The sequence below is a fragment of the Quercus suber genome, unplaced genomic scaffold (genome assembly GCF_002906115.3).
Source record: "Quercus suber isolate HL8 unplaced genomic scaffold, Cork oak 2.0 scaffold_208, whole genome shotgun sequence".
Taxonomy (NCBI): Eukaryota; Viridiplantae; Streptophyta; class Magnoliopsida; order Fagales; family Fagaceae; genus Quercus; species Quercus suber.
The window spans coordinates 646,904-674,301 of record NW_027069666.1 but is presented as its reverse complement, the minus strand read 5'-3'; the positions used below and the strand labels follow the sequence as shown (position 1 = coordinate 674,301).

The following is a 27,398-nucleotide window of genomic DNA, read 5'->3' as shown; positions in this document are numbered from 1 at the left end:
ATTACCTTTACCGTCATGTGATATAAGATAAATAAGTCTATATTAAAAACCTCTTTTTTATTTAGCTTAAAAAAAATACTCTAACCTCACTTTGGACCTGGATCCATGCACTTGTCAGCAACCATGAGGACAAGTGCTCGGATCTTGCCCCTTTTTTACATCCAGCCAATTGATCTTTTTTTAATAAATGACAATGAGGCCACATTTAGCCAGCAAGGAAATAGATTCATCCCTTAATATGTGTTTTTAAAAATAAAAAAAAAGAGTACGGAGTTTTTGGGGAAGATAAAGGGTACGGACTTGGCCTCTTGTCAATTTTTTAATTTCTTCTTCCAAAAAAAAAAAAAATGTTTAATTGAGGACAAGTTAAAATTAATGTAGAACTTAATTCGTGCCAATACTCTCGACGACAATGGCATATGTGATTCAGTCTTTTCCTTGTTATAGGTGAAATTCATTGAACTTTGGACTAAAGAACCAGAATTAGAAACTGAGGGTATATGATTTTCTCCATTGACCAGTTAACAAAAGCGTATATTTAGCTAGATATTGGTACCTTTATTGTTAAAGTTGGGAAATAATTATCGGACAATTGTCGTGAAATAAAAAATTTAGGGTATGAATTTCGCTTACATAAAAAATAAAGTAATATTTTGGCCGGATGATAAAGAATAATTGTGAAGATTTTAGACCCCAATTGTCTCATATTTAATTGATTTTTAACCAAATAAATAATTAGATTAATTATGTGATAGATTTGATTTAAACAAACATCACACATTCACAAATTACATGAACACCAAGAGTGATGATGCAGGAAAACTTTTGAAATTGTAATTTTAAAGTAAAAAACTTGGGAATGAATTAACCTAAACAATTCTCTAGGCAACATTTCACTAATAGAATAGAAATTTGTACAATAGACTTAACTCTAAATCTATTACTACCTCATGCAGTACTTACTCACGTGATAACACGCAGTTTCGAATCCACAAACTCTTTTACCATGAAACTGTTGCACACAAATTCTCTAGTTTGTGACTTTGAGATCTCCACTCAAAGGTTTTAGATCAGCAACTGTGGTTAATTGATTTCTCTATGGCTTCATGCAAGATTTGCACTATGGTAGCAATAATATTGTGTTGATCTTTTTGCATGTGCTCTAGAACTCTCACTGGTTGAATAGATGGAGGCTCAGATCTACTTTGAAAGTCTCTAGTATGCTGAGATTGAGAGAAACTTGGTTATATGAACCCTAGCTACACATATGGTGATTTCTCTCTCTGAAAAGCCTCCCTATTTATAGCTTATGATGTCCTTTAAATAGCATAACAGATGGATCATGAATCGGGCTTGAAACGAACAAGTTATGAGCTTTTTCGTGTTTCAAATTTTTGCTGATATTGCAATCTCGATCAGTTGAGCCAAGTGTCGAACTGATTGAAACTTGTTTTCCTGCTCTGAATTTGATTAATTATTTTTTGATCTGAACTTGAGTCTTTGTCTTGGACTAAGAATACACATTTTATACACTCAAAACTTACCAAAAACACTATAATTGAATTACATTTGATCACGGTTTGGCAACCTAAAAATATGAACTTTACAATAATCATCATAAAATGAACACTATAAATTTGAATTTTATTGTATAAGAAGAAAAAAAGTGAAATTTTATATAATGAACACCATAAATTGAAATTTAATTATAAATGTTCACATCATCTTGTGAAATTTCCAACAAAACTGTGTAACTAATGCAAAAGGTCATATTACTAGATCGAGTTTTAAATCTAGACACGTAATTATCCCAACCTCTGAAGTTTGGTAAGGACAATAAGATACTTATAACGTCAGCCAGAAATTTTCTCATCTAAACTATTTGTCAACTTAAAAAAAAAGAAAAAAGAAAAAAGAAAAAAAGTTGGAGATGCTCTAAACATATATAAAATTATCGTCATGACATTCAGGACCCTTTCATGAGTAATAAATACATTAATAATAATGCTAACAAATTTATAATTTTACCTCTTCAAGCTGTACTTTCTATCAGGCACGGGTTTCTAACTTCTAATTGGATATTATTACAAATAGTGAGGTGGACAAACAAATCTGCTCTTTTTTATTTATATTTTTAAGAAAACAAACAAATACGCTTTGGCTATGTTGATAGGAGAGAAGCGAAATATATAAACTATATGCTTTAGATGTAACTTTTGAGTTACAATTTTTATCAAAATTTTGAGGTTATTAAAAAAGTGATGAATTTATGTGAAAATGATTATTTATTACTTATTTACGGTCAATTTCATCAAGTTATGACAAAAATTATAATAAATGATATGGTAGTACAAGCACGGACCAAATATCCTTTGGCTATGTTGATAGAACATAAAAAAACATATAAAGTTATAGACTATATGATATGCTACAAAAGTTGAAAGGTGGTGGATGAATTGAGATTTAGAAAGGCTTATGGTGAGCACAATAGGACGCTCATTGGACCTTATTCTATTTTGGGCAAAAAATACTATATAAAAGCAATTTGATAGTAATCAATGGTGGCACGTCGATTTTCATGCATATATACGAAAACATGGTGGTTTTGCACACGTGTCTCTCTCCTACTGGCTTCTTGTGCCTACTAAGCAGCTTTGTCTCTTATCATATGCGTGTTATATATATGGCCAGTTCCTTCTTTTTCTTCAAACACACTTTAACAATACTACAACAATTTTCTTTGGATTTTTCCCTCGAGGGTGCTTTTATTTGATGCATATCTAAAATGGGTTCAACTAAAATACCCAGTTTCAAAGAAGACTCAAATCATGCTTAATCTTAAAAAATCAGATCTCAATCCAGAGTGACTTGAACAGAGAAAGGGGGTTGGATGATTTTTTGTCATAAATTAAAAGGTACTTGAACATGGAAATATATAGAGCATTTAAAGACAGAGCATATACCCACAAAAGAAAAAAAAAAAATACGAAGTATGTACCCACAAATTTTTTCAGTATCCAAAAGAGAACAAATAGATCATTAATAAGAACAAATAAAGCATGCATAGATCTGAAAATTTTTCGAAAAATATTTCAGAATCTCTAGTGGTACCTGGTTGTTTTTGGTAGCAAATCAATATTGCTTGGTGTTTTGTTGATCAAAAACTCTACCTTCAAAATGTTTTTCTCAAATCAGATATAGTTATAAATAAAAATTTAAAAATATATATATAGAGAGGGGGAAGAAGCAGCAAAAGAAGAAGAAGCAAAAGACTTTTACCTGTTGCAGCACAGAGAGGATTGAAGACTTTTACCTGTAGTAGCACAGAGAGGATTGTAGCATCACAGAGAGGCTTCTTCTGTAGCAGAGCAGAGAGATGAGAGGAATCTAACATGAGGTGAGCTCCAAAGATGTGTTTTCATTTAATTTATCAAAGGGTAAAATTGAGTTTTCAATAAAATATCTGGGCAATTTGGTAATTGAATATTGCCTCCGGCAGTAATATTTTATGAAACGCAAATTAGCTTTTACAAAAGTCTCTTTAGAGTTGTCCATTGTGAAAGTGCTATTCCTTCACATTTCAAAACGCAGATTTTTAGAAAAAAAAACAACTTTTAAAACCTTACCAAACGCACATATTATTTTTTTTGGTTTCAAAAAGAGCGTTTCAGCTTCTAAAAACTAAAACAAACGCACGCAGTATCTGAGTTATTTCCTTAGGTATATATTATATATGGCTTATCAAGTAAAATTCTAATAATCTTGTCAGAAATTCCAGTATTTGGTAACATTTGGTTGAGTACAGTTATGTTGCCTTACAGTTGTTTGAGTTATGCTTTCTTTATTTAATTCTTTTTGTTTTGTTTTTCAAGAACCTTCAATGAGCTTATAGATGGAATTGATTTGTGCTGTAACTTTTTTAACTCACACACTTTAGTGTATATATATATATTTGATAGTATTGAAAGCAGTCGTGTTAGAATTTCTATTTACGTAAGTTACTAAAGGAAGAAGGGAACATTCAATCAACAAAGCTTCATGTTTCTCTTGCTTTCATTTTTCTTGGTCACCAACCTTGTAAATGGGATATTTTAGACGTGTATATATGAAGCTGTGCCCTCAAAATGCTAAAGGACTGAACTATTTATCCAAAAATAAAAATATAAAGTGCAGGTCTCTCTTTCTCTGTGGGTTAATTTTTGCATCATAAGTTGGTTGATAGCAAATTTCTGAACTTGCAGATTATCTACATTTGCGTTGTTGGGGGCCTTGGGGCCAAACCAAAGAGCGAGTTAAAATGGACAAGAGAACAATCGCCCTTGAAGCTATTAGCAAGGAAACTATAGACCTAGTAAATATTATTGAACTATTAACTTCCTGCCTTCTTAAGATAAATCAAATGTACCAAAGTCTTGGTCTTATTATTATTGTAATATTACAAAGAGAGTTGTCAAGATAATTTCCCTACAAAAGTACATATCAGTTGGATACATTTCATACCCAAAATATTTTACTAATCTGTTTATATAGTGTTCTTTCAAGGCAATGGCAGATTTGATTATTTTGTGAACTGAAATACGTTTGTGGCAGGAGAACATCCCTATTGAAGAAGTTTGTGAGCATTTGAAATGTACAAGAGAGGGCCTGAACTCTGATGAGGTTCAAAAGCGGTTGGAGGTGTTTGGCCACAGCAAACTCGAAGAAAAAAGGGTCTTTTTATAACTTCTTTCATCTTGTGGAAAAAAGGCCCATGGGAACTTCTCTTTTCTTTTATGATGGAAATATATTTCAGGACATGTGGTTGCTTTGAGACCATTGGCATAATTAATTTCCTGACTGACTTTTAAAAGCAATCGTTTTCAGGGGAAAGATTTAGATGTATATGATTTCGTCGGCATTCTGACACTGCTTATTATCAATTCTACCATAAGCTTTATAGAGGAAAATAATGCTGGCAATGCAGCTGCAGCCCTAATGCCTAGACTTGCTCCAAAAGCAAAGGTGTAAATTGCTACTAATTTTGGATAAACTTCTTCTTCCTTGCACTTCACTTTTCTAACACTTGATATTTTCTAACTTTCCCTCCTAATTCAAAACTTTTTTTGGTTGCCTCCTGTAATATCTGATTGTTCTTAACAGGTTCTTCGTGATGGGAAATGGGGCAAGGAAGATGCATCTGTGTTAGTTCCTGGAGATATTATCAGCATTAAACTAGGAGACATTGTTCTTGCTGATGCTCGTTTGCTTGAAGGAGATCCTCTGAAAATTGATCAGGTAGAAAGTTGTTGAAACTGTGAAATTGTTTAATGTTCACAAATCTGATAGATATTATGAACCATTACTGCATGATCATTTATTTATTCTTGTAAGATAAGTGTACTGCAATATGAATTGATATAAGAGGTTGCTGGCCACCTGAGAGGTTGAGACCAAATTGGAACTGTTCAGAAATTTAGAATAGAATACAAAAAGTGAAGGGGCAACATAAAAAATTATATGAATTTTGGTACTATGTGTATGACTGTATTTTTCAAAATGATCATAATGCTAATCTTTAATTTTGTAAGCAGTCCGCATGTTGAGTTATACTTTGGTGTACAACTGGATGAGTTGCATATATATAAACATGCATCGTTGCCCTTGGTCCTGATATCCTTGTGTCCTTATTCCATTTGACTTGCCAATCGAGAGGCTTACACAGTTACACATTAACCTTGTCTTTCAAATGAACTTTCAAAGAGTTTAGGCCAGTAGACAACTAAGTATATGTAGGACTTTCTCTACTGTCTAGGTATGAGGAAGCGTGATCATGAATCATATAGTAAATGTGAACCAATGGGGACACACCAAGTAAGATTTGGAAGAATGCTAGGTGCTGTTTTGTCACTTGTTTTATTAATAGTTTAAAAAAAGTGGTTGTTTACTTGTTTAGAATATTATCCTGCTTCTTCCCCCCCCCCCATCCCCCCCCCCCCCCCCCCTCACCTTTCTTTTTTTCCTTTACTTCATATCCTACAAGTTTCATCAACAGTGGTGAGCTTTCTGTTGCACTCCAGATTGGATTTTGACCTTATTCTCAATTTTTTTTCTTTGGTGTACATAATGCAACCAGTTATAATTCTGTCATAATGTGCAGCATTTATAATGCTATTCCTTGTCAAAATAATAATTATTAGTTTATTTATGAAATATTTCTTGAGATCTCAAATGACAGCAATAAAACATGAAAAATAAACCATTTGCAAAGATCATTCAGTTTGATAGTGATTATAGGAAGTAAAATCATTGAATTTGTGTTAGGGTCAGTAATTAATTTTTTTGAATACTCACTCCAAGTGAATTGGCCTCAGTATGTCACCAATAATTACCAAGACAATAATTTAAACTGAGTTTTATATCTCCTGAATTCTGGCTAGTAAATGTTAAAGGTCCTTGGAATTTCATGTCACTCCTAGTGACTTGCCAATGAACTTTATCTCAAATGGCACCTCTTCATAAGTAAGGGTAGAGTTAAGGTTGTGTATTCAAAACCCAATGGTTGCCTGTGTAAACTTACCAAAAAAATAAAAGTGTCTGTCTAACTTGCCTGAGATTGCCCAGTGGGATTTCTAATTTTGCAGTCTGCCCTTACAGGAGAGTCAATCCCAGTAACCAAAAATCCTGGTGATGGAGTATACTCTGGTTCAACATGTAAACAAGGTGAAATCGAAGGAGTTGTTATTGCAACTGGAGTACATACCTTCTTTGGAAAGGCAGCCCATCTTGTGGAAACTATTACACACGTTGGACATTTTCAGCAGGTACTTTCAGTATATTTTTCTGGACGAAAGACTCACTTAGTTTCTCAAAGGCTGGTAGAATGTTTAGCTCAGTAATATTTCTGAAAAATTTCATATGATAGGTACCAATGTGAGAGAGTTTTGCACTTGTTCTGTGAAAATCTTTCAATGTTTGGGTATTTAACGAGTTACCATTTGCCTTGATCATTCAGGTCTTAACTGCAATAGGGAACTTCTGCATTTGCTCAATTGCCATTGGGATGGTAATAGAAATCACTGTCATATATGGCATTCATCACAGTGGATATCGTGTTGGCATAGATAACCTTCTCGTTCTACTCATCGGTGGCATCCCAATTGCTGTGCCAACAGTTCTTTCTGTAACTATGGCCATCGGTTCTCATTGCTTTTCTCAGCAGGTTTATAAAGCTGCACTTGATTGTAATTATGAAACAGACAATTGACTTAAAATCTAAGCAGTAATCAAACTTATGAACTAATGGGAATTTTGTGCAGGGTGCCATAACAAAGAGAATGACAGCTATTGAGGAAATGGCCGGGATGGATGTGCTCTGCAGTGATAAAACAGGCACTTTAACTCTCAACAAGCTTACTGTGGACAAAAATATGATAGAGGTGGTATTTCCAATCCTGTTCTTATTATTATTTCCTTGACTGACATGACCATGAATTATATAAGTAGGTTGCGAATGGGAAATAGCTTAAGGTCACCAATGTTGATGGCTTTCATGTTGCACTCTAAAGCTATGGACCATATCAACAGTCCCCGTGTTTAAAGATTTCATAGAATTGTATAGCATCCTACACGAAAGAAGTTTCTGTGCTAAACAGTACACTCCTGCTTTATGATATTTTCCAAAGATTGAAATTTAAAGATTTACCAAAGCCAGATACCATATTGAATTTTATATCAGTGAGATATTTGACATCATCTACTTCATTTACAGGTATTTTCCAAAGGCATTGATAAGGACATGGTTGTATTGATGGCTGCAAGAGCTTCAAGATTGGAGAACCAAGATGCTATAGATGCTGCAATTGTTTCAATGCTGGCTGTTCCCAAGGAGGTATCAGATCATATTAATTAAAATTTTTGAAGAAAAAAAAAATCATTTTTTTTTACAGGGTAGTCCTGGCATTTCATCTTAGTCTTTCTGAGTGCAATTATTTTTGTAAAGTGAAAAATTGTGCATATTCATAGCATTTGGGGAATGTAATGATCTTTGTAATGATAAACCTGTTTAGGCCTAATCCATCTCACTGAGTTTGCGATTTTGAAGGAGAAAGTATGAATTTTATCGCATGACTCTTGAGTTGCCTTCCTTATTACTGAAACTTGGTAGTAAATCTGATCATGTATTCGATTCATTAAGGCCCTCTTAATCTGAGAGTGTCTTGTTGATCCATTTTAAGGCACGGACTGGAATCACAGAAGTTCACTTTCTTCCTTTTAATCCAACTGACAAGAGGACAGCACTTACATACATAGACAGGACTGGTTAAATGCACCGAGTGAGCGAAGGTGCACCAGAACAGGTACATAATGTATCACTTTGAAATGTTAGTTCTCACCACTTGAATATGATATATAGCCATTAACGTTTGGCACCTTTATCTGTGTAACTTGCAGATTCTCAACCTTGCAAAGAACAAGTCAGATATTGAAAGGAGGGTACATTCAATCATTGATAAATTTGCAGAGCGTGGACTTCGATCCCTTGGTGTTGCTCGGAAGTTATTTAAGCTTTCTCTAACTTCCTACTTAGAAGTATGTTCATCTGTTGAATTTGTGAATATATTTCTGTTATCTACAGGAAGTACCTGCTAATACAAAAGATAGTCCTGGCGGACCCTGGGAGTTTGTTGGTCTGCTCCCCCTCTTTGATCCACCACGCCATGACAGTGCTGAAACAATTAGGAAAGTTCTAGATCTTGGTGTGAGCGTTAAAATGATTACAGGTGTCTATCATGGATGATTGAAATTCTTCCTTAATTCAGTTTTCACATATTTATCTTGAACTAACATTCTTAAACTTGTTGATGCAAGAGGTTGTATTGGTTATCAAATGGTTAACAGGATCAGTAAGTACCCTTAGATGAAATTTTGTTATTCCTTTTTACTGCCCTGATGGAATAATTTCCAGGTGACCAACTTGCAATTGGTAAGGAAACTGGTAGAAGGCTTGGGATGGGCACAAACATGTATCCTTCATCCGCTCTTCTAGGTGAAAATAAGGATGAATTGGTTTCATCTGTCCCGATTGATGAACTCATTGAGGAAGCCAATGGTTTTGCTGGTGTCTTTCCTGGTAATAGTGTTCATCACAGTTTTTGACGTTGTAAATCTACTTTGTATCAACCATACCTCACTTCATGCTTCTGTGCAGAGCACAACTTTGAGATCTTGAATAGATTACAAGCTAAAAAACACCTAGTTGGAATGACGGGGGATGGAGTCAATGATGCCCTTGCATTGAAGAAAGCAGCTATAGGAATAGCTGTGGCAGATTCAACTGATGCAGCTCCTGGCGCTTCTGATATAGTTCTAACAGAACCAGGGTTGAGTGTAGTCATTAGTGCTGTTTTAACAAAATGTGCTATCTTCCAAAGAATGAAGAATTACACAGTAAGAGATAACTTTTTTCATGCTTGAAGGAAGCAATTTATTAATAGATTTTGTGTTCAGTTGCTGCAATGGCCTAAAATACTTTTGCCCATATTTTTTTTTTCCTTTTCCAGATATATGCGGTATCTATAACCATACGTATAGTGGTAAGTTTCCATTCTGTTATAGGGTTGCTGGAATTATATTATATGGAAGTCTTATATGTGCAAACCAAAATAGTCACTTCTCATTGGCAACTGAATTTATATAACAGATGGGGTTTATGTTACTCACTGCATTCTGGAAGTTCAACTTCCCTTCTTTTATGCTCCTGATCACAAAATCTACTATCATGACAATTTCCAAAGACAGGGTCAAGCCGTATCCACTTCCCGACAGTTGGAAGCTTAGTGAAATTTTTGCTACTGGGATTGTTTTAGGCAGTTAACTTGCTCTGATGACTGTTATATTTTTCTGGGCGATTTATGAAACAGATTTCTTTGCGGTGAGTGTATCTCTTGCTTGATTGTTTTCCTAGCCTATTCTTTGGTTTTTTGAGGATAACCTAGAGTATTTTGAAGGGTCATTTGCAAAAAGCAATCAGGTCCATTGATTTGCAATTTTCTTTTGCTAGAAACTAATTTGCACCTTCTCATGAAGGAATAATTATTGATTGTCTGTCTCTTTCTCTCTCTGAGAGGCATTTCCATGTAACAAGCTTGAACCAGCATAATCTCTCAGATTCGAGGCAAAAGATCTGGATGCAAAGCTAGCATCTGCTGTGTACCTTCAAGTTAGCACCATTAGCCAGGCTCTAATATTTGTGACTCGCTCCCAGGGCTGGTCATTCACGGAAAGACCTGGTCTTCTTCTTGTTGCTGCCTTCCTTGTAGCTCAACTGGTAATGGGTTTAAAATTTCATTTAGTGGAATTCAATTAATGTCACCAGTAACTTTAGTGGACAATTTTTTTTTTTTTTTGGTTGCTTTAGTAGCACTCTTTGCCTGTATTATTTCATAGACTGATAAGTGATAAGATCCTCTAGTTCTTGCTAGTAGCATTAAGCACCAAAATGCCAAGAATCTTGTAGCAAAACTAGCATTTCCAATGAAAACGGCCAGTTCAAATCACCCCTCCTTCAACTATCGAATTATTAAAAAAAAAGTATTAAGCATCAAAATGATTCTTCTACTGAATAATCTGGATTAAGAATATGGTGTTCATACATATCACAAATGTGCCATTTTTATCCTACCTTCATTGATGTGATTCATAGCGTTGTTTGTGGACCACAGGGCATTGATCCCCTCGACTGTTTGCCAAATTGTCAAATCCCCAATTTTTCGAATTGTCTAATCTTTCATCTCTACCCTAATTTGTTAGGCATTAATTGGATGGCAATTATGAATGTAACGCAGTCCTAGGATCTTCCATTGGACGACAATTGTGTTCTCTTTTCTTTGTTGATGTATCTGTTTTGGTATGTGACCAGTAGTAGGTACACATAATCATTTCATATTGTGTCCAATATGTGTATTTCAGACAAATTTATAATTTGAAATGCCATCCCAATCCTTCTATTCTTCATTTTCTTTTTGAAATTATTATCTTGTTTGTGTTGGGCATGTATGTGTGAATTAAAAATATTCCTAACAATTAGGCATACCCAGTATGCATCAGGATCATCTTCAATTAAAATAGATCCATTGCATAGTTCAAGTTTTTAATAAAATTTCCCTTTCAAAAATATGTTGTTTTTCCCTAACATTCTATCCTTAAGAAGCCTTAGCCTTCTGTTATCAACTAACATTGAAATGCTTAACTTTTACAGATTGCAACAGCAATATCTGCCATGGCATCATGGGAATTTGCTGGAATTGGTAAGATTGGCTGGCGCTGGACAGGCGTTATATGGCTATTCAACATTGCAACATATATGCTGCTTGATCCTCTCAAGTTTACTGTTAGATATGCACTAAGTGGGAAAGCCTGGGGTCTGGCATTTGACAAAAAAGTGAGAGAAACCAAACCCGCTCTCATATCATGAATCAACTATTTTGTTATGTATATTTGTGTTCAAAATTGAATGCTAATATTAATATATGTGGTGTGATTTGCTATGGTCTTGTTACAATTGATTTATTTTTCCAGACGGCATTCACCACCCAAAAGGACTTTGGTAAGGGAGCTCGTGAAGCTGCATGGGCAGCTGAGCAACGTACACTTCATGGCCTTCAGTCAGTGGAGGTCAAGATGTTCTCTGAACGCCATACTTTCAGGGACACTAACATCATGGCTGATGAAGCAAGGAGACGTGCAGAGATTGCAAGGTTGCTCTCTTTCTTGAAACTCAACTACAAACTTTTGCACCATTGTTCATTATGCGGTACGTACTACAGAACTAATGGGCAAACAAAAAAAAAAAAATCATGAGCTAACTAAAACTAAGACCAATTGCTTTTCTGTAACATTAACAGTAGCATTCTTTGTTAATGTATTCCATGTGCTTATTCGCTTTATTATATTTTTTACTGCCTTGCAGACTAAGGGAGCTTCATATTCTAAAAGGCAAAGTGGAGTCGTTTGCAAAACTAAGGGAATTAGATATTGATGTTGTTGAGGCCCATTTTGGCAAAAAAAGAAAAGGGCCAATGGCAAGAAGAAGCCCAACAATATAACAAAAGGTGAAAAAAGAACAAATAGCAAAGTAAGAAAAATCATTAGACCTAAATGGCAGAAACAATAGTACAAGGCCCACAAAATAGTAAAAAGGCCCCAAAGAAATCAAATGGGCCCAAGGGAGCTCTAGAGAAGGAAGTAGTAAGCTCATGTGAATCATAAAAAGTGGAAAGCAAGTAAAGATGGGCCGGAGGAGCCCAAAGAAAGGAATTAGTAAAGAGGGTTGGTGCAAACACCAACAATCCCCAAGAGTAAAAGATATGGTAATTGGGCCAGGGAAACCCGAAAGATTTAGCAAAAGACCTATGAGAATGTAAAAATGGAATAGGTCAAGGATGCCCAAAGGAATGAAGCAGGTTGAGGATGCCCAAAGAAATAATATGGCCCAAGGAAGCCCAAGATTGTATGAAAATTAACCCAGTAGAAGTACTGGGCAACATGAACTAAGTAAGGAAAAAAAAAAAAAAAACATGGTAGGCCTAAAGGAGGCCCAACAAGCAAAGCTAAGCGATGCATGGTAGAAACAATATAGTGGTGTGGTAGAAATATTAGTCGGCCCACAAACCAGCAATAAAAGGGAACATGAGCCGAATTGAAGAAGAAAGGGCCCATGCCCAAGTAAGACCTAACCTTGAGAAGAAATGAGATGCAAAGAATGAAGACCCAGACTCATCCACACCACAAAGGGTTAAAAAATAAGCAGCAGAAACGCACAGCGAGACCAGAGAAACTCACAAGCAATGATAAATGCATGAATGACAGATAAGCTATGGACTCACATGGGAGTGGAGCACGCACAAGGCTTAGACACCATCCACTTGTACCTAGCCAATATAGGCGCAGTGGGCCATGGGCCAGAGGTAAGAGAGGGTATGGTCTGGTGGTGGGAAGAAGGGGGAAGTCTATTTTAGGATTCCTGCTTAAGCTCTTTTGGGGGAAATGTCCTACTATGATGACATACAACCAAAAAGAGGGAAATATGAGCTGGAATCACTAGGTTCATGCCATAGGAGTTAGTCGAGAACACCCAACTTTTATCCGGATGGAAATGTTACGGAAAGCAAGAAGATAAAACAAAATTCCCTTTGTCTAGGAATGGAGCATGGCACAGTTAGCACAGGGTAGTGGTGGCGGCTGGGCAGCTAGTAGACCAGTTGGTGGCCAGGGAAGGACACTCACAGCAGGCCAAAAGCAGTTGAGGGGTAAAATGGTAAATCTTATTACGGCATGCAGTATAAAAAGGCCTTAGCTGTGCACAGTAAAAAAAAAATGAGAACAACGGAAAAACAAGAAAGAACAGAAACATTGAAAGAAATAGAAAGCAATAGAGAAAAACAAGAGAGTAGGAAGCAAAGTGAGAAAACAAAAGTGTGATAAGGCATGCACCAAAAGGCTACTCTCTTCTCTCCCTCTTAACAACCTACTGTCTAGCCAGTTAAGGGATTTAAGAACAACCATTAAGGTCCATTCATCCAAAGTGGGCAATTTCTATGGTAGAATCTCCCTATGAGGTTGTCCACATTGGAGATTAATTCTCTTCTTGGACTTAACTCTGCTGAGGAGCTAAGTTTAGTAGACTAATTCCTTTCCCCTTTTTTGTCATGACTGTTTTAGCATAAACATTGTTCTTTTCATTGTTGCTAACTTATTTCTGTCATACATATTTATCACATCTCTTTTCTGTTGCAAAGTTGTTTAAATATTACCCCTGGCTAATAGCAAACGTTTTAGTTAGAATATCTTTTCATTATCTTGTTATATTGTGCGTCTCCTGCCATAACGTTTTTTGTGACAGCGTCCCTTGCCATGGGCACGTGATCAGGATTTCTGCAAAAGGGGTCCTTGGTTGTGCATAAGCTAGCTTGAGGTGAGTTTCAATTGAGTCAGTCCCGACTCTCCTACCCTAGAATTATTGGGTCACAGTACGGCAGGAAACAGCCCAATCCAAAACACAAAAAGGCCCACCACAGATGTTAACCCACATTACACAGTCTAATAAGTGGTTTTGGACATGCTTAAATTGTTATTGTAATTATTAGTCGCTAACCCACACAATGCATAGGAAAGTTTTATATAAAAGCGATACATATATACAAAATAAAAATATTTTGTCCTAATTTTTTTTTTCCATTTTATACTTCACAAATTACAACTTGCCATGTATTCTTTTTTACCTTCTTATAAAATAATTAAATTTTAAATGAAAAACAGATTTCAGACACATGATATACTACAATTAGTAAAGCATAAAAAAGAATATAAGTGGAATAGAAGATTTTTATTCGCGCACATTATAATTAATTGTTGTGAAAATATCAATCTATACAAGATTAAAGAAGAGAGAAGAAAAATCAACATGGTTTGTCGGTGTGCCTATGTAGTGTGTCCATGGGGTGAGCAGCTAATAACCCACCATATGCGAAAAGGGTTACAACGCTCCCGCTCTATTGCCCTCGTTACGCTATGCTCAACTCCATTTCGCTCAACCCACCATATGGCCCTTTGATTAATGGCCCAGTAACAAATATGAGCCAACTCCAATATTAATAAAACTATTTCTCCATTATTAAAATGAAAAGCAAAACAATTTGTGTCAAGAAATCAAAAGTAAAGGAGAATAAATATTCATTTCTAAATAACATTTACTTAAATTAACAAAGTATTCATTTCGTACATCATCAAAGTATAAATTAGAAATTATTCTTCAAGACAAAATTTCTCTCCCTATATCTTAAAAACCCCCTCACCTTTCTTTTTTTCCTTTACTTCATATCCTACAAGTTTCATCAACAGTGGTGAGCTTTCTGTTGCACTCCAGATTGGATTTTGACCTTATTCTCAATTTTTTTTCTTTGGTGTACATAATGCAACCAGTTATAATTCTGTCATAATGTGCAGCATTTATAATGCTATTCCTTGTCAAAATAATAATTATTAGTTTATTTATGAAATATTTCTTGAGATCTCAAATGACAGCAATAAAACATGAAAAATAAACCATTTGCAAAGATCATTCAGTTTGATAGTGATTATAGGAAGTAAAATCATTGAATTTGTGTTAGGGTCAGTAATTAATTTTTTTGAATACTCACTCCAAGTGAATTGGCCTCAGTATGTCACCAATAATTACCAAGACAATAATTTAAACTGAGTTTTATATCTCCTGAATTCTGGCTAGTAAATGTTAAAGGTCCTTGGAATTTCATGTCACTCCTAGTGACTTGCCAATGAACTTTATCTCAAATGGCACCTCTTCATAAGTAAGGGTAGAGTTAAGGCTGTGTATTCAAAACCCAATGGTTGCCTGTGTAAACTTACCAAAAAAATAAAAGTGTCTGTCTAACTTGCCTGAGATTGCCCAGTGGGATTTCTAATTTTGCAGTCTGCCCTTACAGGAGAGTCAATCCCAGTAACCAAAAATCCTGGTGATGGAGTATACTCTGGTTCAACATGTAAACAAGGTGAAATCGAAGGAGTTGTTATTGCAACTGGAGTACATACCTTCTTTGGAAAGGCAGCCCATCTTGTGGAAACTATTACACACGTTGGACATTTTCAGCAGGTACTTTCAGTATATTTTTCTGGACGAAAGACTCACTTAGTTTCTCAAAGGCTGGTAGAATGTTTAGCTCAGTAATATTTCTGAAAAATTTCATATGATAGGTACCAATGTGAGAGAGTTTTGCACTTGTTCTGTGAAAATCTTTCAATGTTTGGGTATTTAACGAGTTACCATTTGCCTTGATCATTCAGGTCTTAACTGCAATAGGGAACTTCTGCATTTGCTCAATTGCCATTGGGATGGTAATAGAAATCACTGTCATATATGGCATTCATCACAGTGGATATCGTGTTGGCATAGATAACCTTCTCGTTCTACTCATCGGTGGCATCCCAATTGCTGTGCCAACAGTTCTTTCTGTAACTATGGCCATCGGTTCTCATTGCTTTTCTCAGCAGGTTTATAAAGCTGCACTTGATTGTAATTATGAAACAGACAATTGACTTAAAATCTAAGCAGTAATCAAACTTATGAACTAATGGGAATTTTGTGCAGGGTGCCATAACAAAGAGAATGACAGCTATTGAGGAAATGGCCGGGATGGATGTGCTCTGCAGTGATAAAACAGGCACTTTAACTCTCAACAAGCTTACTGTGGACAAAAATATGATAGAGGTGGTATTTCCAATCCTGTTCTTATTATTATTTCCTTGACTGACATGACCATGAATTATATAAGTAGGTTGCGAATGGGAAATAGCTTAAGGTCACCAATGTTGATGGCTTTCATGTTGCACTCTAAAGCTATGGACCATATCAACAGTCCCCGTGTTTAAAGATTTCATAGAATTGTATAGCATCCTACACGAAAGAAGTTTCTGTGCTAAACAGTACACTCCTGCTTTATGATATTTTCCAAAGATTGAAATTTAAAGATTTACCAAAGCCAGATACCATATTGAATTTTATATCAGTGAGATATTTGACATCATCTACTTCATTTACAGGTATTTTCCAAAGGCATTGATAAGGACATGGTTGTATTGATGGCTGCAAGAGCTTCAAGATTGGAGAACCAAGATGCTATAGATGCTGCAATTGTTTCAATGCTGGCTGTTCCCAAGGAGGTATCAGATCATATTAATTAAAATTTTTGAAGAAAAAAAAAATCATTTTTTTTTACAGGGTAGTCCTGGCATTTCATCTTAGTCTTTCTGAGTGCAATTATTTTTGTAAAGTGAAAAATTGTGCATATTCATAGCATTTGGGGAATGTAATGATCTTTGTAATGATAAACCTGTTTAGGCCTAATCCATCTCACTGAGTTTGCGATTTTGAAGGAGAAAGTATGAATTTTATCGCATGACTCTTGAGTTGCCTTCCTTATTACTGAAACTTGGTAGTAAATCTGATCATGTATTCGATTCATTAAGGCCCTCTTAATCTGAGAGTGTCTTGTTGATCCATTTTAAGGCACGGACTGGAATCACAGAAGTTCACTTTCTTCCTTTTAATCCAACTGACAAGAGGACAGCACTTACATACATAGACAGGACTGGTTAAATGCACCGAGTGAGCGAAGGTGCACCAGAACAGGTACATAATGTATCACTTTGAAATGTTAGTTCTCACCACTTGAATATGATATATAGCCATTAACGTTTGGCACCTTTATCTGTGTAACTTGCAGATTCTCAACCTTGCAAAGAACAAGTCAGATATTGAAAGGAGGGTACATTCAATCATTGATAAATTTGCAGAGCGTGGACTTCGATCCCTTGGTGTTGCTCGGAAGTTATTTAAGCTTTCTCTAACTTCCTACTTAGAAGTATGTTCATCTGTTGAATTTGTGAATATATTTCTGTTATCTACAGGAAGTACCTGCTAATACAAAAGATAGTCCTGGCGGACCCTGGGAGTTTGTTGGTCTGCTCCCCCTCTTTGATCCACCACGCCATGACAGTGCTGAAACAATTAGGAAAGTTCTAGATCTTGGTGTGAGCGTTAAAATGATTACAGGTGTCTATCATGGATGATTGAAATTCTTCCTTAATTCAGTTTTCACATATTTATCTTGAACTAACATTCTTAAACTTGTTGATGCAAGAGGTTGTATTGGTTATCAAATGGTTAACAGGATCAGTAAGTACCCTTAGATGAAATTTTGTTATTCCTTTTTACTGCCCTGATGGAATAATTTCCAGGTGACCAACTTGCAATTGGTAAGGAAACTGGTAGAAGGCTTGGGATGGGCACAAACATGTATCCTTCATCCGCTCTTCTAGGTGAAAATAAGGATGAATTGGTTTCATCTGTCCCGATTGATGAACTCATTGAGGAAGCCAATGGTTTTGCTGGTGTCTTTCCTGGTAATAGTGTTCATCACAGTTTTTGACGTTGTAAATCTACTTTGTATCAACCATACCTCACTTCATGCTTCTGTGCAGAGCACAACTTTGAGATCTTGAATAGATTACAAGCTAAAAAACACCTAGTTGGAATGACGGGGGATGGAGTCAATGATGCCCTTGCATTGAAGAAAGCAGCTATAGGAATAGCTGTGGCAGATTCAACTGATGCAGCTCCTGGCGCTTCTGATATAGTTCTAACAGAACCAGGGTTGAGTGTAGTCATTAGTGCTGTTTTAACAAAATGTGCTATCTTCCAAAGAATGAAGAATTACACAGTAAGAGATAACTTTTTTCATGCTTGAAGGAAGCAATTTATTAATAGATTTTGTGTTCAGTTGCTGCAATGGCCTAAAATACTTTTGCCCATATTTTTTTTTTCCTTTTCCAGATATATGCGGTATCTATAACCATACGTATAGTGGTAAGTTTCCATTCTGTTATAGGGTTGCTGGAATTATATTATATGGAAGTCTTATATGTGCAAACCAAAATAGTCACTTCTCATTGGCAACTGAATTTATATAACAGATGGGGTTTATGTTACTCACTGCATTCTGGAAGTTCAACTTCCCTTCTTTTATGCTCCTGATCACAAAATCTACTATCATGACAATTTCCAAAGACAGGGTCAAGCCGTATCCACTTCCCGACAGTTGGAAGCTTAGTGAAATTTTTGCTACTGGGATTGTTTTAGGCAGTTAACTTGCTCTGATGACTGTTATATTTTTCTGGGCGATTTATGAAACAGATTTCTTTGCGGTGAGTGTATCTCTTGCTTGATTGTTTTCCTAGCCTATTCTTTGGTTTTTTGAGGATAACCTAGAGTATTTTGAAGGGTCATTTGCAAAAAGCAATCAGGTCCATTGATTTGCAATTTTCTTTTGCTAGAAACTAATTTGCACCTTCTCATGAAGGAATAATTATTGATTGTCTGTCTCTTTCTCTCTCTGAGAGGCATTTCCATGTAACAAGCTTGAACCAGCATAATCTCTCAGATTCGAGGCAAAAGATCTGGATGCAAAGCTAGCATCTGCTGTGTACCTTCAAGTTAGCACCATTAGCCAGGCTCTAATATTTGTGACTCGCTCCCAGGGCTGGTCATTCACGGAAAGACCTGGTCTTCTTCTTGTTGCTGCCTTCCTTGTAGCTCAACTGGTAATGGGTTTAAAATTTCATTTAGTGGAATTCAATTAATGTCACCAGTAACTTTAGTGGACAATTTTTTTTTTTTTTTGGTTGCTTTAGTAGCACTCTTTGCCTGTATTATTTCATAGACTGATAAGTGATAAGATCCTCTAGTTCTTGCTAGTAGCATTAAGCACCAAAATGCCAAGAATCTTGTAGCAAAACTAGCATTTCCAATGAAAACGGCCAGTTCAAATCACCCCTCCTTCAACTATCGAATTATTAAAAAAAAAGTATTAAGCATCAAAATGATTCTTCTACTGAATAATCTGGATTAAGAATATGGTGTTCATACATATCACAAATGTGCCATTTTTATCCTACCTTCATTGATGTGATTCATAGCGTTGTTTGTGGACCACAGGGCATTGATCCCCTCGACTGTTTGCCAAATTGTCAAATCCCCAATTTTTCGAATTGTCTAATCTTTCATCTCTACCCTAATTTGTTAGGCATTAATTGGATGGCAATTATGAATGTAACGCAGTCCTAGGATCTTCCATTGGACGACAATTGTGTTCTCTTTTCTTTGTTGATGTATCTGTTTTGGTATGTGACCAGTAGTAGGTACACATAATCATTTCATATTGTGTCCAATATGTGTATTTCAGACAAATTTATAATTTGAAATGCCATCCCAATCCTTCTATTCTTCATTTTCTTTTTGAAATTATTATCTTGTTTGTGTTGGGCATGTATGTGTGAATTAAAAATATTCCTAACAATTAGGCATACCCAGTATGCATCAGGATCATCTTCAATTAAAATAGATCCATTGCATAGTTCAAGTTTTTAATAAAATTTCCCTTTCAAAAATATGTTGTTTTTCCCTAACATTCTATCCTTAAGAAGCCTTAGCCTTCTGTTATCAACTAACATTGAAATGCTTAACTTTTACAGATTGCAACAGCAATATCTGCCATGGCATCATGGGAATTTGCTGGAATTGGTAAGATTGGCTGGCGCTGGACAGGCGTTATATGGCTATTCAACATTGCAACATATATGCTGCTTGATCCTCTCAAGTTTACTGTTAGATATGCACTAAGTGGGAAAGCCTGGGGTCTGGCATTTGACAAAAAAGTGAGAGAAACCAAACCCGCTCTCATATCATGAATCAACTATTTTGTTATGTATATTTGTGTTCAAAATTGAATGCTAATATTAATATATGTGGTGTGATTTGCTATGGTCTTGTTACAATTGATTTATTTTTCCAGACGGCATTCACCACCCAAAAGGACTTTGGTAAGGGAGCTCGTGAAGCTGCATGGGCAGCTGAGCAACGTACACTTCATGGCCTTCAGTCAGTGGAGGTCAAGATGTTCTCTGAACGCCATACTTTCAGGGACACTAACATCATGGCTGATGAAGCAAGGAGACGTGCAGAGATTGCAAGGTTGCTCTCTTTCTTGAAACTCAACTACAAACTTTTGCACCATTGTTCATTATGCGGTACGTACTACAGAACTAATGGGCAAACAAAAAAAAAAAAATCATGAGCTAACTAAAACTAAGACCAATTGCTTTTCTGTAACATTAACAGTAGCATTCTTTGTTAATGTATTCCATGTGCTTATTCGCTTTATTATATTTTTTACTGCCTTGCAGACTAAGGGAGCTTCATATTCTAAAAGGCAAAGTGGAGTCGTTTGCAAAACTAAGGGAATTAGATATTGATGTTGTTGAGGCCCATTTTGGCAAAAAAAGAAAAGGGCCAATGGCAAGAAGAAGCCCAACAATATAACAAAAGGTGAAAAAAGAACAAATAGCAAAGTAAGAAAAATCATTAGACCTAAATGGCAGAAACAATAGTACAAGGCCCACAAAATAGTAAAAAGGCCCCAAAGAAATCAAATGGGCCCAAGGGAGCTCTAGAGAAGGAAGTAGTAAGCTCATGTGAATCATAAAAAGTGGAAAGCAAGTAAAGATGGGCCGGAGGAGCCCAAAGAAAGGAATTAGTAAAGAGGGTTGGTGCAAACACCAACAATCCCCAAGAGTAAAAGATATGGTAATTGGGCCAGGGAAACCCGAAAGATTTAGCAAAAGACCTATGAGAATGTAAAAATGGAATAGGTCAAGGATGCCCAAAGGAATGAAGCAGGTTGAGGATGCCCAAAGAAATAATATGGCCCAAGGAAGCCCAAGATTGTATGAAAATTAACCCAGTAGAAGTACTGGGCAACATGAACTAAGTAAGGAAAAAAAAAAAAAAAACATGGTAGGCCTAAAGGAGGCCCAACAAGCAAAGCTAAGCGATGCATGGTAGAAACAATATAGTGGTGTGGTAGAAATATTAGTCGGCCCACAAACCAGCAATAAAAGGGAACATGAGCCGAATTGAAGAAGAAAGGGCCCATGCCCAAGTAAGACCTAACCTTGAGAAGAAATGAGATGCAAAGAATGAAGACCCAGACTCATCCACACCACAAAGGGTTAAAAAATAAGCAGCAGAAACGCACAGCGAGACCAGAGAAACTCACAAGCAATGATAAATGCATGAATGACAGATAAGCTATGGACTCACATGGGAGTGGAGCACGCACAAGGCTTAGACACCATCCACTTGTACCTAGCCAATATAGGCGCAGTGGGCCATGGGCCAGAGGTAAGAGAGGGTATGGTCTGGTGGTGGGAAGAAGGGGGAAGTCTATTTTAGGATTCCTGCTTAAGCTCTTTTGGGGGAAATGTCCTACTATGATGACATACAACCAAAAAGAGGGAAATATGAGCTGGAATCACTAGGTTCATGCCATAGGAGTTAGTCGAGAACACCCAACTTTTATCCGGATGGAAATGTTACGGAAAGCAAGAAGATAAAACAAAATTCCCTTTGTCTAGGAATGGAGCATGGCACAGTTAGCACAGGGTAGTGGTGGCGGCTGGGCAGCTAGTAGACCAGTTGGTGGCCAGGGAAGGACACTCACAGCAGGCCAAAAGCAGTTGAGGGGTAAAATGGTAAATCTTATTACGGCATGCAGTATAAAAAGGCCTTAGCTGTGCACAGTAAAAAAAAAATGAGAACAACGGAAAAACAAGAAAGAACAGAAACATTGAAAGAAATAGAAAGCAATAGAGAAAAACAAGAGAGTAGGAAGCAAAGTGAGAAAACAAAAGTGTGATAAGGCATGCACCAAAAGGCTACTCTCTTCTCTCCCTCTTAACAACCTACTGTCTAGCCAGTTAAGGGATTTAAGAACAACCATTAAGGTCCATTCATCCAAAGTGGGCAATTTCTATGGTAGAATCTCCCTATGAGGTTGTCCACATTGGAGATTAATTCTCTTCTTGGACTTAACTCTGCTGAGGAGCTAAGTTTAGTAGACTAATTCCTTTCCCCTTTTTTGTCATGACTGTTTTAGCATAAACATTGTTCTTTTCATTGTTGCTAACTTATTTCTGTCATACATATTTATCACATCTCTTTTCTGTTGCAAAGTTGTTTAAATATTACCCCTGGCTAATAGCAAACGTTTTAGTTAGAATATCTTTTCATTATCTTGTTATATTGTGCGTCTCCTGCCATAACGTTTTTTGTGACAGCGTCCCTTGCCATGGGCACGTGATCAGGATTTCTGCAAAAGGGGTCCTTGGTTGTGCATAAGCTAGCTTGAGGTGAGTTTCAATTGAGTCAGTCCCGACTCTCCTACCCTAGAATTATTGGGTCACAGTACGGCAGGAAACAGCCCAATCCAAAACACAAAAAGGCCCACCACAGATGTTAACCCACATTACACAGTCTAATAAGTGGTTTTGGACATGCTTAAATTGTTATTGTAATTATTAGTCGCTAACCCACACAATGCATAGGAAAGTTTTATATAAAAGCGATACATATATACAAAATAAAAATATTTTGTCCTAATTTTTTTTTTCCATTTTATACTTCACAAATTACAACTTGCCATGTATTCTTTTTTACCTTCTTATAAAATAATTAAATTTTAAATGAAAAACAGATTTCAGACACATGATATACTACAATTAGTAAAGCATAAAAAAGAATATAAGTGGAATAGAAGATTTTTATTCGCGCACATTATAATTAATTGTTGTGAAAATATCAATCTATACAAGATTAAAGAAGAGAGAAGAAAAATCAACATGGTTTGTCGGTGTGCCTATGTAGTGTGTCCATGGGGTGAGCAGCTAATAACCCACCATATGCGAAAAGGGTTACAACGCTCCCGCTCTATTGCCCTCGTTACGCTATGCTCAACTCCATTTCGCTCAACCCACCATATGGCCCTTTGATTAATGGCCCAGTAACAAATATGAGCCAACTCCAATATTAATAAAACTATTTCTCCATTATTAAAATGAAAAGCAAAACAATTTGTGTCAAGAAATCAAAAGTAAAGGAGAATAAATATTCATTTCTAAATAACATTTACTTAAATTAACAAAGTATTCATTTCGTACATCATCAAAGTATAAATTAGAAATTATTCTTCAAGACAAAATTTCTCTCCCTATATCTTAAAAAAACATAAAACGTATCTTTAGAAAAAACTATATAAAAAAAATTTGAAACAAATACATTTAGGACCAAAAACCACTATTCTTTTTTAATAAACTGCAATTTCATTAGACAAAAAACCTCTATTCAAATACAAAAAATACACCAAAATCTAAATTTTCTCTTACTAACATCCAAAACACTGGAAAAGAAAATAAACAATCACTTTCAAGACTCAAAACCCAACAAAACCACTCTCTAAAACCAAAAAGAAAAATGTACATCAAAATCCTAGATTTCTCTCCCTAATATTCAAAACACACACACACACAAAAACATATCTAAATAAAAAAAATAGTAACATTTGTTATTTATGAGAGAGGGTTATTTAGATGTATTTGGAATATAGATTTTGTGAGTGTTTTTCTGCCACCTTTGTAATCTTTTAATTTTCTTAGTAAAACTTTATCCTCTATGCCACTAGTGGAATATATGTATAGGCCTAAGACCAAACCATGTAAATCTTCATGTTCCTTTTGTGAATATTGTGCCTTTCATTTTTCTATTTTTATTTCATATAAAATCCCACTATAATTAACTACATTCACAAAAAATTGTCACCAAAACTTCCGCTTCCGTGACTAATTGGTGTCAGAGTCATGGGTTCTTTGTTTGGATTTAGGGGTTGTTTTTCAATTTTGCTTTTGGGTTATCTACGGTGGGTTTAATACATGTAACATATATTATTTGTGATTTTTAAACAAACATGAACAAACTATCAACTATGTTACTGCATAAAATAAATGAAGTAACAAATTTAAACTCACAGATATGAAAAAGAAAGAATGAAAAAATCATTTCTGATTAAGGTTAGTGTTTTACACTACGTACTTAAGACTGATTTTATCTCTCACAGTGATGCTTTGAGCCTTTTGGGTGTTTGCCTCTAAGGACACGATGATCTCCTACACACTGAACAACTACTGCAAGTTCTGTGCATATCAAATAGAATTGAGTTTAATGCACAAAGATATAAAGATAAAAGTGACTAGATTGAATAACGGATGAGATATTTATATTTTACAGTGCAACACACAACAATTCAAAACAAGTCCAAGGTGAATGGTCACGTTGTTTTGAGAAATTAAACATGAAGAACAAACTCACTATTATATTGGACAAGCCCAACCCGCACGCACCAACCCCTGCACCCATGCCCAATTTGGCCTGATGCGATTCAGTGTGGGCCTGCGCATTCATGTGTGTCACTGAGGCCCACTTAGCTAGGTCCTCCTCTTTGCTTAATAGAAGAAAGGTTACACTAAATCGAATACTCTATCTTATAATATCTATATCTATATCTATACTTTATATAAAAAAAATGACAATTGAGCTGCTTGTATTTGACAAAACGACATTCTAGGGGTTAAAATGTCAAAAGTGGAGGTTTCTTTTCAAGTTTGTTTGTTGTGTACAGATAGACTTACGCTTCTATCCTTAAAAACTTTTAATTTGAAGAGTGAAAAAACGTGGGATAGTTTTGTCACTTGGCTTTATCTTTCTTATCTTATCTTTTTGTCTAATGTATTTGACATCCAAGTACTCTACTGATAGACACAAACCTAAGACACAACACAGTAAGGGAGAGAAATAGAGAGAGATAAGAACAAAGAAAAAAAAAGAGTCAGCCATGAGTTAATTGCTTCCATCACAAGAGAGAGAAAGTGAAAAACAAAAAGAAAAAGAAAAAGGTTGGAGAGAAAGAAAGATGGAGATTCTATTTTGGTTTAGCTCATTCATGAACACCACTATATTTATCGTTATTTAAAGTATATTTATCTCATTTAGATGTAGCTTCTCTACATGGGTTCATCTTGCATGTGGATTATTACTTTCTTTCTTTCTGGTTTGTTTTTATTTGTTACATGTAGTCATGTTGTTTCTCTTGCTCATGTTGTTGTTATTTTAATCTAACTTGAAAGTCAATTGCGCTAAGATATCATGACACTCACTTATAGAAGAACGAGAAGTTATGATGGTAAAGATTTAGGGTTGGATTTTGGGATGATTCCTTTGGATTTTGATATGGGTGGTCAAGTTTTGGTGATTTGAAAGGAATTGATTGGGTTTTATGTTTCTGATTATATTTTGATTGTGAGTTGTTTTCATGCTTTCTTGATTGTTGGCAGGTTTAAAATCTTTGCAGGAGAGGGCTTGGTCATAGACGATGAGGATGGTTTTGTAAAATTAGTGTTTCATTTTGTTTTTTAATGTATTCAGTGTAATTTTTTTTCTTTTGGAGAAAAAATTACAACATGCTGCTAATCCTACAGTTTGAATCATTTTCTCGCTAAACCCCCAAACACTTTGTGTATAGGGAGGTGTCAATTCAGTTACAAGACTTTTGGCGTATTCAGTGTAATTTGATTGAAATGTTATATGTACTAAAAGAACTATATATAAATGTTTTGCATTTTGGTGAATCTTAGATATTTTTGGAAAACTGATGAATTTCATTGTAATTAGTGTTTAATGATGTTAATCATATTAAATCATTAAATAAACCAAGCACATGCCTTGCACGTGCTAGGCATGCGCCGCTAACACTAGTACGTAAAAAAAAAAAAAAAAAGTTTTTTGTGTTTGACAAAACGATTTAGGAAGAATGACAGTCTTCTATTTATATGAAACGTACTTACTTTTTTATCCTTGAAAAGTAGTTAAGTCTTTTAAGTGTTGTTGGGTATTTATTTTTCCTCTTTAAAATTTTCCTACTGTCTTTATCCACCTGTGTGTGGCCTTGAATTTTTTAACCTAAAAAATAAAACTTAAATATTATTTGATAAGATCATTACTTTCTCTCGAACAGGCTATCAATTAACTTCAAAAGAACTCAAAAGACAAAACTAACCTCATAATTTTTAACTTTTCTAGGATAAAAGTGTAACTAAATCACCTATTACATATCTGCTCACTTATTAATTAATATTAAAAAAAAAAATCACAAAACCGTAAACAGCTCAACAAAACCAGATGCATGAAGAAGTCACTCAAACATTCTCACTTTTTATATAGACTAAAGGTAGAAATATGAGGCAAATTCTCTCTCTCAAACACAAAAGAGAACTCACTTTATCCTTCATAAAAGGGATATGACTTGATTTTTTGAAAATTGGGTGTCAAAATTAACACGTTAATAATTAAGGACCTTGATTTTTCAAGAATTGAAGTGAAGGATGAAATTAATACACTTAAATATATGTACATATATAAATATATAAAAAGATAAAATTGAAACTGTGAGAATCGTTCAGCAAAAATAAATAAAAAAAGACTAATTCTAAACAGATTTTTTTTTCCCATAAATAACTCTTTAATTTTTTTTTTTTAAATTAATATTTTATAAGACAGTCTTATGAGACTCATCTCACAACATGTGTGAATTCCTCCTACAGCGACGCCCTTGTCTCTGTGTAAGAGATAGAAAAAGGTTAGAAATGGTACAAGTGTCATTTAATCAACCAATAGGAATAGCATTTTCGGATTAACTAGGAGAAGAACGTATGGCATTTTTTGTTCCTGAGACAGCGAGAACAATGAGATGCTTACTTGGTGGTTTCCGCGGTTATAATGCCGAACCTAAAGGGTATTCAAAGGACAAGTACTACAACAAAATTGGAATAGTCACTATAATGTTGTCCCAAAAAAAAAAAAAAATATTCACTATAATTTTTTCTCTATTTTCGTTTTTTGGTTT

At 35.4% G+C, this 27,398-nt stretch overlaps 2 pseudogenes; both read left to right on the top strand.

Moving 5' to 3' along the window:
* The first annotated feature begins 4,297 nt into the window (after positions 1-4,297).
* LOC111997827 (plasma membrane ATPase 2-like) lies at positions 4,298-12,083 on the top strand (annotated as a pseudogene).
* A 1,103-nt stretch (positions 12,084-13,186) lies between these two features.
* On the top strand, positions 13,187-20,929 carry LOC136070087 (plasma membrane ATPase 2-like; annotated as a pseudogene).
* Positions 20,930-27,398: the final 6,469 nt, after the last annotated feature.